Source organism: Camelus ferus, chromosome 14, assembly GCF_009834535.1.
Source record: "Camelus ferus isolate YT-003-E chromosome 14, BCGSAC_Cfer_1.0, whole genome shotgun sequence".
Lineage (NCBI taxonomy): Eukaryota > Metazoa > Chordata > Mammalia > Artiodactyla > Camelidae > Camelus > Camelus ferus.
This window is the reverse complement of record NC_045709.1, coordinates 67,113,239-67,126,853: the sequence shown is the minus strand read 5'-3', so window position 1 is coordinate 67,126,853 and position 13,615 is coordinate 67,113,239. Positions and strand designations below refer to the sequence as shown.

The 13,615-nt window shown below is 32.8% G+C and overlaps 1 long non-coding RNA gene across 1 annotated transcript; it reads left to right on the top strand.

Annotated features, from left to right (window-relative positions):
* The first annotated feature begins 527 nt into the window (after window positions 1-527).
* On the top strand, window positions 528-12,576 carry LOC116668511. Its single transcript, XR_004325613.1, has 3 exons — window positions 528-602; window positions 7,930-7,935; window positions 12,565-12,576. It is a non-coding gene; the product is annotated as an uncharacterized LOC116668511 (long non-coding RNA).
* The last annotated feature ends 1,039 nt before the right edge of the window (window positions 12,577-13,615 follow it).

Below are 13,615 nucleotides of genomic sequence, written 5' to 3'. Positions count from 1 at the left end.
GCCTAGCACATGGCTTTGCCCTTAGCTGAGACCCAGTTCTTAAATAGTAAGTGAATGACTAAAGAAATTCTAATATAACTAGTTGCCAATGGGTTGATGTGAATCATTGCTGGAATAAAAGATAAGCACTACGTGACATGTATGGTTATTACATGTCACTATTTGACATGTACCATTATTATTAGATGCCTAATGAGTAGACATTCAAATGTGGTTACTCCTTTGTAATTACTCATACAGTCACACAAAGAGTAAAAGACCATATATCCAATCTAAATTAAAACTATTTTAAAATTAAATGTACACAGAAGGCTAAAGAGAGATGTTAGGGAAGAAGGAGCCTCTAAAGATACTGAACTTAACTTTTTAAGTTTGCAAAAATGTGATAATACAATAATGAGCAGAAAGTCAAGGTGAAGGGTGCAAAGACTGAGATGGATAACTAATAATATTTCCAGCATAATAATATGATTTGGCTTCATGATTATAGGTAGTTTATTAGAATATAAAGTATGTAAATTCAGGGACATCATCCATCATAATTTTCACTTCTGCTGAAACTGGGAGAATAGCTGGTAGGGATTAAATGCAGAGAAATATTTGTTGAGTTAATTAATTAAATTACATCGCCTTGTGCATTCCTTTAGTTGGATTTCCTCAATTTAAAAAAGAAGTTTAAATATAACATATAAACATATACTATATATTTAGGTATCTACATAGCTTTATAGTAAATATATATAGCATAAAATTTCAGCATTATAACTCACTTTCTTAATGATGATATTAAAAATCAGTATGTTTAAATTTTACTTCTCTATTTCTTGTTACACTAATTCCATGTTTTTAATGCTACTTATTTTGTTTATTACGTTATGGATTAACTATATGAATCAATTTGTCCGTTTCTCTATATATATGTTTACTCCCTCGGGCAATGAAAGGAGTTTATGATGTGAATATTTCAAACTACGAATTCCAATCTGTATTACAAATTAGGAAAACAAATATTAAAATGTGCATGTAATAAAATACCAAATTTTACCCATTTGTATTTCCATCAATGTGTATTTAAAACATATTTCTCCAAGTAAATCACTAATAACAAACTTATTTACAGGCATAGTATACCTCTAGTAGACTCACCTTAAAATTTGTAGCAATATTCAATATGTAGTCTCCACAGGTGAAGAATTCCATCATATTAATGCATCTAGAAAGTAAGAAAAGGATGTTTAAAATAAAGAATTTGTTTTTTTTTAAAGAAAGGAGTTCCAATAATAAATTTAAAAATTATAGACATTTGAGAAAGTAGAAAAAAGTCATCCTTAACTAAATGAGCTTCCATCTTCTGAACCAAAATAGATTATGAGAGTAAACTTATTCTAAAAATATGGGCTATTTTCTCTTTATTTTCCTTTTTAAATTTTAAATATTTATTGTTACAAGTAGTTTTTTGGAAGAGGACTGATTACTGAAATTATATTATTTCTAGTGTCCCAAAGCCCTCTATACCTACTGAAGTCTCAATAACTTTTGTTGAGATGTTTGCAGTGACAACTCAAACTGCCAAAATGTGCCCTAAGACAATTCCCTAGATCCCTCACTGTGAAGCTTGGCTTCTAAATTACATTCAGTGGATGTTGCTTGCTTGTTTTATTTTGTTTTAGAAATTCCTTCAGCTCCAGATATTTTTATTCATTAAATGAATTTTGCTGACTACTTCTAGATACCCAGGTTGTGTGTTAATTCACTAAGATGAACAAAAAAGTCCTTAAAGACAAGGAGCTAGTAGATTTGCAGGAAGCCAACAAGAAAATAGACAGCAATAAGTGATGTATAAGTTAGCTTAGAGTTATTTACAGGTTTTTAAGGCAGCTGTTAGAAAGTGATGCACTTACATTGGCAGGGAATTGGAGAAGCGAGAGAGACAAGGGCATGTAGAATTCTGAAACCTAAACTGAGGCTGGAGCTTAAGGAATGAGTAGGAATGAACCTGGTTAAGGTGGAGGTAGAAAGAAAGGATTTACTTGGAGAGTGGATAGTTGAAGGAAAACAAGGAAGAAAGAGAGGGGGAAGTGGAAGGGAAGGAAGGAGCAAGAAAGAAGGGAGTAAGCACATAGTACGAGAGTATATTGGTGGCCGAGGATGTAAAATATGCAATTAGGTACTGCTGGACTATAAAGCATGAGGGGATGTCAATAGATGAGACAGGAGAAACAGGAAAAATTTTTGGAGAAGAAGAAAAATTGTACCATTAATTATTTGGTGTGACTTCAACTGAGTTTACATATTTTGTAGTGTTTATGTATATATATATATATTTAATGGCTACTTTAGCTGAATAGTTTTATTTATCCATCCTCTCTTATTTAGTCTAGATTTTACTGGTTATATCTTTTATATGTCTCATGTTAAATTAACATTTTATTTTGGTTTGTTCCATTATATACTACCATCTCCTTTTTGATATATTTCATTACATAGTCTAACTTACTTTTAATGTGTATATTTATTGTGTCTTTAAATAAATAACTCTAAGTAAGTATGACAAGTCAGTCTTGGGATGGCTGAATGTCTCTCCACACCGTTTGGCATGGTCGTTAATCCTCTCTCTACTCTTTCCAGAGTCCATATGTACTTACCCTCTTCTCCACACATTCCAAAGATGAAGCTTTAAAATAAAAAGCCAGAAACTCAGCAATATTCCATATTTATAGGCAAAAAATCTCTCTGCTTTTTTTTTTCTCTACTTTCTCCTTTCCCTTAAGCTAACATTACTCTACTTTTAGTAAGAAGGGAGTTGGACTACCAGACACTGTTACAGTTTTTTTTTTTCTGTTGCTGTTGCATTCTGATATTGCTAAAAGCAAGATTTAGTAGAAAATTCATAAAATAAAATCTAGTGTTTCCATGACTGATTAGCACAGAGGCTAAACTATGAAGAAAGCAAAATAGAAGAAAGAATTAAATGGAAACTTTCATGAAGGAAAAATTTCAATACATGTCAACTTTCTGATTTTTAAAATTAGGTAAAATTACATAGTATACAATTAATCAATTTTATGTACACATTTTGGTGAATTTTAACAGGTGTGTACAATCTTGTAATTATTATCACTGTTGTGGTACAGAAGAGTTCCATCTTCCTGAAATATTTCTTAATGTCTCTTTGCAATCAATGTACCTTTCCCTCTTCTTACCTCCCATCTCCAGTCCCTAGAAACCACTGAGCTGCTATCATTTTAGTTTTGCCTTTAAAAAATGTTATGTAAATGGAATCATCTACTCTTTGCAGCTGGCTTATTTAATTTAGCACAGGACTTTTGATGTTGTCTTTTGTAGTGGGCTGAATGGTGGCCTCCAAAAGGTACGCTTGCAGCTTAATGATTGAAACCTACAAATATTACCTTCCAAGGTAAAAGAGTAAGAATAATGGGGGATGCTTATCCTAGATCACATGTGTGGTCCCTAAATACAGTGACATATATTCTTATAAGAGAAGACAGAGGGAGTTTTGTCAGACACACAGAGGAGAATTCCATGTGAGGACAGAAGAGAGAGACGTGACCACAAGCCAATGCATCGTAACAGCCACGAGAAGTTGAAAGGGGCAAGGAATGGATTCTCTCTTAGAGCTTCCAGAGAGTGAGGCTTTAATCAACGTATGAGAGTTTCATTTGCCCTCCTCCCCATCAGTACTTGGTATTTTCAGAGGTTTTATTACTTTTAAGTTTATTTTATTTGCTGCAGCTTTAGTGGATATGTAATGGCATTTCACATGGGTCTGAATTTGCATTTTCTAGTAGCAAATAATCCTGAACACAGATACACATGCATCTCGATCATCTGTCTATCTTCTTTGGTGAAGTATGTGTTTAAAACTTTTGTCCATATTTTTAATGAGTTTGGAGGTCCTACTAGTTTGGTAGAGCTACTTCAAAAAAGTACTACAAACTGACAACAGAAACTTATTGTCTGTTCTGGTCAGTAAGTAAATAAAATTGGAAAATAAAACAGTTGTGAAGACTAGAGGTTTGAGACCAAGGTGTTGGCAGGGCTGGTTCCCTCGGAGGGCTGTGAGAAAGTATCCCTTCTGTGTCTCTGTCTCAGTTTGTGATAGTTTGCCGGCCATCTTTGGGGTCCTTGGCTTGCTGAAGCATCACTCTGATCTCTTCATCTTTACTTGACCTCTCTGTGTTCATGTTTATCTCTAAAGTTTTTCTTTCTATAAATAAGGACACTAATTATATTAAATTAGGGCCCAAGCTCGACCTCATTTAACTTGCTTACCACTTTAAAGATCCCTACCTCCAGGTGTAGTCTTGTTCTCAGGTACTGGGAGTTAGGACTTCAATATATGAATTTTGGGGGACACTGTCCCACCTGTAACAGTGATAGACGTGAGAAGTTCTGTATTAGATGTTCCTCTAATACGTCTAGTCCACGAGTCAGCTAGTAGTATTGGTCAGCACCTCAATAATTAAGTCCAAGTTATACAAATAACCATGAAGAGTTATCAGAATATATATTATAATAGAATCTGTGACTGAGGGTACAATTGCAAAGGATAATGGACACAGTGGAGACTTTGCCATAAACTTGAGGTGAAACCATTTAAGACAGGAATTGAGAAACACAAATCTGTTAATAAAATTGTTAAAGAGAAGCCAAAAACAGTAGGACAAACAAACAAGCACAGTCTAATACTGGGAGTGGGTTATTATGTCAAATTCTAAGAGATTAAATAAGATAACACTGAAAGGTGTCGCTTGGTTTTGGTAAAATGGAACTGACTGGTGATAGTAATGAAAGTCCAACATACTGGTGGGGATAGTGTGCATATTACAATGTGGTGGCAGAGTCTTTATGTGGGAAAATTCATGGCATCGTCAGCTTACCACATAGAGGCTGAGATATTAGATCAAGGAAACCAGAGACTCTGAGTAAGTTAAAAATTCATATGTATCCTCCCAGATAAGATTTTATTAAAGTAGTCCAAGCCAGATTTCTGTCTTTCAACTTAAATTTACACATACAATTCATACGAAATGAGTTACCCCTGGCCCCGTATTCCACCCAGTTCAAGTTTTGCATATCCTATAAATCATCTCCTAATTAAAGAACACCACTTGATTTCCTTTTTCTTTAGTTATTATAGAGCATCATTTAAAAATCATCTAAAGCAGAAGTGATTATAACATTTTAAAATATTGGTATATATATATTACATTTGTTACATATATAATATAATACATGTGATAATACATATATATATATATATAAAATAGACAGGATATATAGATAGCATGAATTTCTTCCTTTCTAACAGATTTAAATGTTAACTTGAAGAAAGCTTTGTTGTTTTCTACCAATGACAATGGTTCAGTGCAAGACACTGAACATTGAATTTAAACATTGATTAGTATGATAATTGAGAATGGATAATACAAAATCTTTCATTAAAACACACATTTCTTTTACATTAGTGAAGTTTATTTTGTGTCATTCTGAGGGAAATGGAAGATGTTTCTTTTCAGTTAAAGATAAATGTCAGATAATTTGGTAGGTTTTATAAAATTATCAACTAATCAAATGACTATTTACAGATTCCCACAGTGAATGCATTCGTCTTACACACATTTACTGAGTGCCTACTCTGTGTCAGACATTGTGCTCATGGTATAATTATAGTACTAACTAAGACTGACAAGGCCCTGCTATCCTGGATCTTGCATTCGAGGGAGAGTGACAAAGAATACAATATACAAATGATTCAATCATGTTTAATGGGAATGGAAGCTTCTTTAGATTTGGCAACACATGCTGGCCCTTGAGAAACACGCCAAGCTAAGAGCCAGGGGAGAAATATTCCTGTCATGCAAAAGAACAAAGCCCCTAAGACATAAATACTATGTTGTCTTAGCAGCAATGCTCAGACTTTAGAATAGGTCAAAGTCACAGGAATAGTATAATTGAAGTTTGCTAAGAGAGTACAATGCAAATGCTCTTATACACACACAAAATGATAAATATGTGGGGTGATGGATGTTTTCATTAACTCAAGGGGGAACCCTTTCACAATGTATATGTATATCAAACCATCACTTTAAGTATCTTACAGTTATGTTTGTCATTTATCCCTCAGCAAAACAAATGGACGACTTGTTAAAACTCAGCTATTTGGCCCCGACCTAGAGTTTCTAAGTCAATAGTTCTTGGGAGGGACTTGATAATTTGCATTTCTGTAACGGTTCTGGAAGCACATTTAGACAATCACTGGGTTAGAGACACTAAAAAAGACCAAAGTGGCTGTTTGGAGAATAATTCTATAAGCTGAAATGGGTATTAGCAATTCTATAAACTGGAAGTGTGCACAAGAGTCAGATCACAGAGAATTACCCTGACTGCAGTATGGAGATGGAATTAATTCTAAGTGAGATATAAAGGCATTGAAAGATTTCAGCAGGGTAGTATTTTGATCTGATTTATGTTTTAAAGTATCATTCTGGTTTCTATTAATAAGATGCATGATAATGTTGAAAGAGATAAAATAGAGACTTATAGAAAATCACTGTAGTAGCCCAGATGAGAGACAATAGCTTTTGGTACAGGGAACATGTCAGCGAAAATGCATTTGCTGAAAGAACAAATGTGATTGAACAAAAGGGAGAAATCAAAGATGACTCAAGACTTTGGGGGAGAGACTCATTGAGGGGAGAATAATAACAGAGAAGATCAAGAAAAGTTGCTCTTATATTGTTGAAGTCGTTGAGATCACTATGTGCAGGGAGCACATTTTAAATGTTGCTTATTTAGAGGTTGTGTAAAGGAGTATAAGGTGGGGCATACAGATGACTGATAACCTTGACAGGAGGAGATTCAGTTCAGAGATGTGATTAGAAGCCTGGTTTTAATGCTCAAAAGGAAAAATGAGAAAAGTCAGTAATTGAAGAAAACATGTGATGGCAAACTTTCAAGACGGTTTTTAGGGCAAAAAATGAAGTAACTAGAGAGGATGGTGGGTTCATATCAGATATACATTTTTAAATTTTTAAAATTTATTTTATTATTGAAATATAGTTCATCTATAATGTGTTAATTTCTGGAGTACAGCATAGTGATTCATTTATACATATATACATATAAATTCCTTTTCATATTGTTTTTCATTATAAGCCATTCAAGATATTGAATATATTTCCCTGGGCTAAAGAGTAGGACCTTGTTGTTTATCTATTTTAAATATAGTAGTATCTGCAAATCCTGAACAGTAGATTTTTAAGTTGAGAGATACCAGAATCAACATGTATTTGTGGACATGATCAGCAGAGCAAGAAAGATTGGTGTATGGGTTAAAAGAAAGAATGAACTCTCTGGAGGATGTTTTGGAGAATAAGATCGAAATATAGGTGGAGGAAGGTCATTATTTTCCTTGGAACTGGAAACCAGGTAGTGAATATGGTACACATGATGCTAGGTATGTTGGCGGAATTAAGATAAAAGGTTCATCCATTTGTATTCTATTATCTCAGTAGAATATGATGTAAGGCTATCAGCTGAGAGGGGATGAAAGAGATGAAGTTTGAAATTATTATCTTGGATATTAAACAGGTGAAATTATTTTGCAATCTTCATGGGATTTCATGGCAGTGCTGAGCATCTGAAGTACTAAAGTATGGAATCATGAATTTAAGCTGAACACATGTAGCCAGAATTCAATTTACTCAAAAATTTCAAATGTTAAAATGAAGACCCAGATTGGAGAATAATTGGTTTCAATCAGAGTAAGGGTTTCACTTATACAGTAGAACAGAAGAAATGACAAAAAAAAAAAAAAGTCAAAATACATGGAAGGAATGATTATAACTTTATATCATGGAATATAAGCTGGCAAAGTAAGAAATGATGACTGGAATAAATAACTAGTATTAAGTGTAAGGTCAATGGATGAGGCAGTCCATTAGCAGTTGAACAATTGTTTAAGCATGGAGTCAGTAAGCTGGAGTATCAAATATACCTCTGATAAAAATATATGGTCCAATTAATTATATGATTTGTTTCAAAATATATTTTACCCTCTTTAAAAGTCCTACTTAAATGTACCTGACTGCATTTCCAAAGGCATCATATAAAACATGATGTGAGGACTTGGATCTTGGAGATAGACCAATGCTTCAGAGACAAAACCAGAGAAGAAAGAAAAACAAAGAAATAAGAAAAGGAATGGGAAGTCTCATTTCTTTATTAACACTATTTTGTTCATGAAAATTTATTTTATATATTCATATTACATGTAAATTTCCTATTTTTAACTATTGTCAGGTAAACATTTTATTACTTTCTGTTTTGTAGCAGTTCAGGGAATTAATGTGTAGGATACATTATTTAGCATTTAATATGTATATAAGTAAGTTGAACGTATAATTTTGCTTATTTATTAGGTAGTGAAAATTACCATCACCTTGATAGCCTTCTTCTTTGCCTCTCTTAACTTCTAAGATAGAAGGTCCTCTTGGGTTTTATTAACTACAATTTCTGAAAAAGCTTAAATACCATAATACAAGATTGGTAACTAAATACCGTCAAACTTTTATTGTTAAGTACTTTGAACCATTAAAAATTATATGTGGAAGTACAATTATTTACAAGGAAATAATGTCATGAATTGTTGAAAGACAAAAATGTCAGTTTGAAAAGTAGCTGAAGCATAATTTTAATTTTTTTAATGTTTGAATTTATTACCATTTATGAATGACAATATGCATACAAGGAATGATTTGAATACACATATACAATTAACAGTTATTAACTCTAGATAATGTAATATTAATTTATTATATTTTTAATTTATTATTTTATTTATATTTTATTTATTTATTTATATTATTTATTTTAATATATTATTAATTGATTATATTATCATTTTCTTTTGTATATTTTGTTTTCTCCAATGAACATGTATTACAAAATGGTGTAGATCACTTTTCCCTTCTCCTCCCTTCTAATTACAACTAAATGCCCCAGAAATAATTCAAAGGACAAGGATAAAAGTATTTTGAAAGCCAGAAAGAAGGATGGGCTAGGCATATTAATCCCTGAGGAACAAGAAAGTAGTTAGTTCCTTGGGTTTTCCTTTTATTTCCCAAATATGTTGGACTGGTCACTGAAGAGTTCTATAACCTGAAACCACCAACTAGGAATAAAAAATAAATATATAAGTAAAGCCTACTCTCTCTGCTCAAAGGGCCATAAAAGGCGATGGCTAGTGCTTGTTCCATATCTAAGGTACTTCATTTGCAGCAGCAGCTTCAAATCCTTAGTGTACTGAACCATCCCTACTCCAAACGTGGGGCATCAGTTGCCAAGCAGATCCACTCACAGGGAAAGCAGCAGAGGAGCCTTGTGTGTCTTGACCTTCCACTTAGTAGCATGACACCAAACCTAGTCTGTCTCCTCCCTGCCACACACACACACACACACACACACCCTAAAACAGACACAGAAATTTCCCCAGCAACCAATAGGCAACTTTGGAAAGCAGCTTCTGACCCTGAAGGAGGCCATCTCAAGGTCTGAGCAGTAGCAACCGAAAAAGGAAGCTAGACAAAATAGTATTGCACGAGCTCTGAAAACTAAATAGTCACGGGAAGTACAGCCCATAAGAAGAGATAAGATAATTCCTCAAAAACTCAAGTTAAAAGAAACTAAGCCAAAATGACATGAAATAAATAACTTGAGTAGTCGTACTACCATCAAAGAAATATAATGGGCAGTTAAAAAGCTGCTAAAGAAAGGAATATCAAGGTCCTGATGGTTTTACTGTACAAATTTACTGAGTATTAAAAAATCACAAATTTTACACAATATCATCCCTAAAATATGAGAAGAGGGAACACATTCCAACTAATTTTATGAGACCAGTATTATCCTGATAACCAAATAATCAAGAACAGCCCCCAAAAGAAAATTACATACTAGTATGTCTAATGTGATGCAAAAATCTTCAACAAAATGTTAGCAAATTTAATCCACCAATGTATAAAAGTAATGATAGACCATGACAAGTGAAATTTATTCCTAGTATCCAATCCTGGCTCAATATTTCCATCAATAGAATCTCCCATAAAAACAGGCTAAAGAAGAAATCATATGGTAATATCAACTGACACAGAAAAATCATTTGACAAAATGCAATCTCCATTCATGATTTAAAAAAAAAAACTTATTACACTAGAAATAGAGGAGTATATCTTTAGCTTGATAAGGACTATCTACAAAAAAAATATATATATTTTTTATAACTGTGATCATAGTTAATGATGTAAGATGAGAAGCTTTCCTTTAAAAACCACAATAAGGAAAAGATGTCTACCTTCATTATTCTTATTTAATATAGTACAAAAAATTCTAGCCACTGCACTAAGGCAAGAAGAAGAAATAAAAGACAGACATACTAAACAAAAAGAAATAAAATCACTTCTGTTTGAAGATGACATAAATATCTTTGAAGAAAATTCCAAGGAATTTGCAAACCCTCCTAAAAGTAAGAAGTGATTTCAGTGGAATGACAGGATATAAGATCAATACATAATAATCAAGTATTTTTCTGATAATAAATAGGTGGAAATTGAAATTGAAAATGCAATTCTGTTAGTAATTACTTTAAATAAAATTAAATATTTCTTTATAAAACTAAGAAAACATGTACAGCAATGTGTATGATAATTAAAATGCTGATAAGAGAAATTTAAAAAGATATAATAGTTGAAGAGATATAGCGTTCATGGATTGGAGGACTCAACATAATAAAGATATCAATTCTCAAAATTCTATCAAAATATCATTAACAGTTTTTACACACATAAACAAGTTTTTTCTAAGATTTATATGGGAAGAAAAAGATCCTAGAATAACCAAAATAATTTTGGAAAAGAAGAATAAAATGGGAGGAACAACTTTTACTGATGTTAAGAGATACCATATAGATGCAGGATTCAGGGCAGTGTTGTACTAACAGAGGGACAGACTTAAATCAGTGGAACAGAATAGACAACTTAGAAATAAACCAACACAAATGTGCCCAATTAATTTTTAACAAAGGAGCAAAAGCAATTCAATTCAAGGGGACTAGCCTTTTTAAAAATAGTTGTGGAGTAATTAGACATTCGTAGGCAAAAAAAGTAAGCTTGGACCTAAATCTCACATTTATACAAGAACTAATTCAAAGTGAATCATGGAGTTAATTGTAAACATAAAAGTATAAAGCTTCAATAAAAAATTAGAGAACCTCTGGTACCAGGGGCAAGGCAAAGATTTCTTAGACTTGGCACCAAAATGTGATCCATAAAAAAAAGAAAATGATAAATTGAACTTTATCAAAATTAAAAACTTTTGCTCAGTGAATGAATCTGTTGAGATGATTACAAATTTCAGATTAGCAGGAAATATTTACAAATTACATATCTGACAGAGATCTTGTGTATAGAATAAATAAGGATCTCTCAAAAGTCAAGAGTAAGAAAGAAAAAATTCAAGTTAGAAAGAGTACCAAGATATTAACAGACATTTCACTAAAGAGGAAATACATATACCATGTAAGTACATGAAAAGATGTTCAAAATCATTAGTGATGAAGAAAATGTGCTTTAAAAGCACAATATACCTACAGGAATAGCTATTTTTTTTTCAATAGCTGTAATACCAAAAGCTAGTGAAGATTCAGAGAAAGTCAATCACTCATACACTGCTGGTAGGAAAGTAAAATGGTACAGCTGTGCTCAAGATCAGCTTGGCAGTTTCTTTAAAAAAAATTCACATGTAATTATGATACAATCCAACATCTACACTCTTGAGCATTTATCTCAGAGAAGTGAAAATGTATGCTCACACAAAAACCTGTACATGAATGTTTATAGCAGCTTTATTCCATTATAAAATTATTTTCAGTATTATTGTATGTGATTTTTGTCACTATTTATGAGAAACAAAGAATATGCTTCTGTTACCATTATAATGATATGTAAGTCAAGGCTCAGAGGATGTCAAAGTCTTACAGTTGAATAAGTTGAATAATGGAGACTAGGAGAAATTTCAATGTTTTTTGCACTATACCTGACTCCACCCCCACCATAGAGGTTACTCTAATAAAAACAAAAGAAATAACAGCAAACAATAGCTAAATCTTTCAAGATTCAATCTCAGTAGTTAATATACTGCAAAACATTGGCAAAATTTGCAAGTTGAAAGGAAGGCTTTGTTTATTGGAGTTGAATATGGATATAAAAGACTGACTCACCACATGATTGAAAATGCTCAATAAAAATTCAGTAGCTCTGTTGAAGTAAGGAAATATAGCATGGCCAGAAAAGGTAGAAGAGAATAGTTAAAAAGCATGCCAAACATTGCCCAGGTGATCTCATCTCAACTCTATTTAATGTAGTCCTGAATTGACTCACATGTAATTTCCCAGTGAAGATGTTGATTGCCTTGTGTTTATGTAGCTCTTTTTCAAAGGGGGTCAGAGCTCTTTAAGACTTCAGTTAGGTCATTCATGAGAGTCAGCACATATTTGCATATGCTCCATTAGAACCAGGAGGCGTCTCCAAAATAATGTTGCTAAAACCATCACTCTTCTACCATTTTTGATGAATCTGGTAGTCACTGTGATTCACAGAAAAATCAATACAATTTCCTTGCCAGATATGAGTCTCTTTTTATAAATTGGGGTAAAACCATCCTAGGAAGGAAAAATATCACAAAATTGGTTGATTTATGAAAAAAATTAGAAAAAAATTATCAAAAATGACAAGTCACCTGTCATTTAGCCTCAGAAACTTTGCAACTAATTAATATAACTTGGCCAGGGAAACCAGTAAACTGGTTCAGATTTCTCATCCTCTCCACGAATCATAAAACCATAATACATCTTTATAACCATATTGTGTTCCACAAGGGATTTTTTTAAAGAATACATTCACTGTGGTCCCACAGTATAATATGAGCTTTTAGAAAGAACTATGGTGAAAATTTAATAGCAACATATTATTTTTGTGATTATTATACTTATTTTGAAGTTCTAAGTAAAGGACTGAAGAAAGCATACCTGATGGAACATTTACTGCTCTAACAGTCTTACTGGAACACTGAGGTCTCTTTTTAAAGGCCCTTAAAAATGGAACTTACGAAAAGATGAGTTCAAGGAAATGTCATTTTTTTCCAAAATACACTTCCTCAAGTTGCCATTTTATAAGTAAATTAGTTTTACTCACTTGCTCTTTCCCCTTTTATTGTACGTGAAGTACTGTAAACCTGTATGCTAATGATCGCCAGTTACATAAATGACAAAATGAGAAACCATTATGTGAAACAAACAGCAGCAGTGGTAGCTGGTAAATACCGTCAGCCATTATACTCTATTTGCTGTTCCCAAAGTGTGACCGCCGAAGACAACCTTTGGAAATATGTTATCATTTGGGAGGTTAATCACATGCTAAAAGCAATCCTTGGCAGAAAACACGATTTTGGCACTACAGCTTTTTATGTTGCAGAATCTCGGAAGTATTATACATTCAAGTTGAAATTACACGGGGCTATGACTTACTCTTCTCACTGG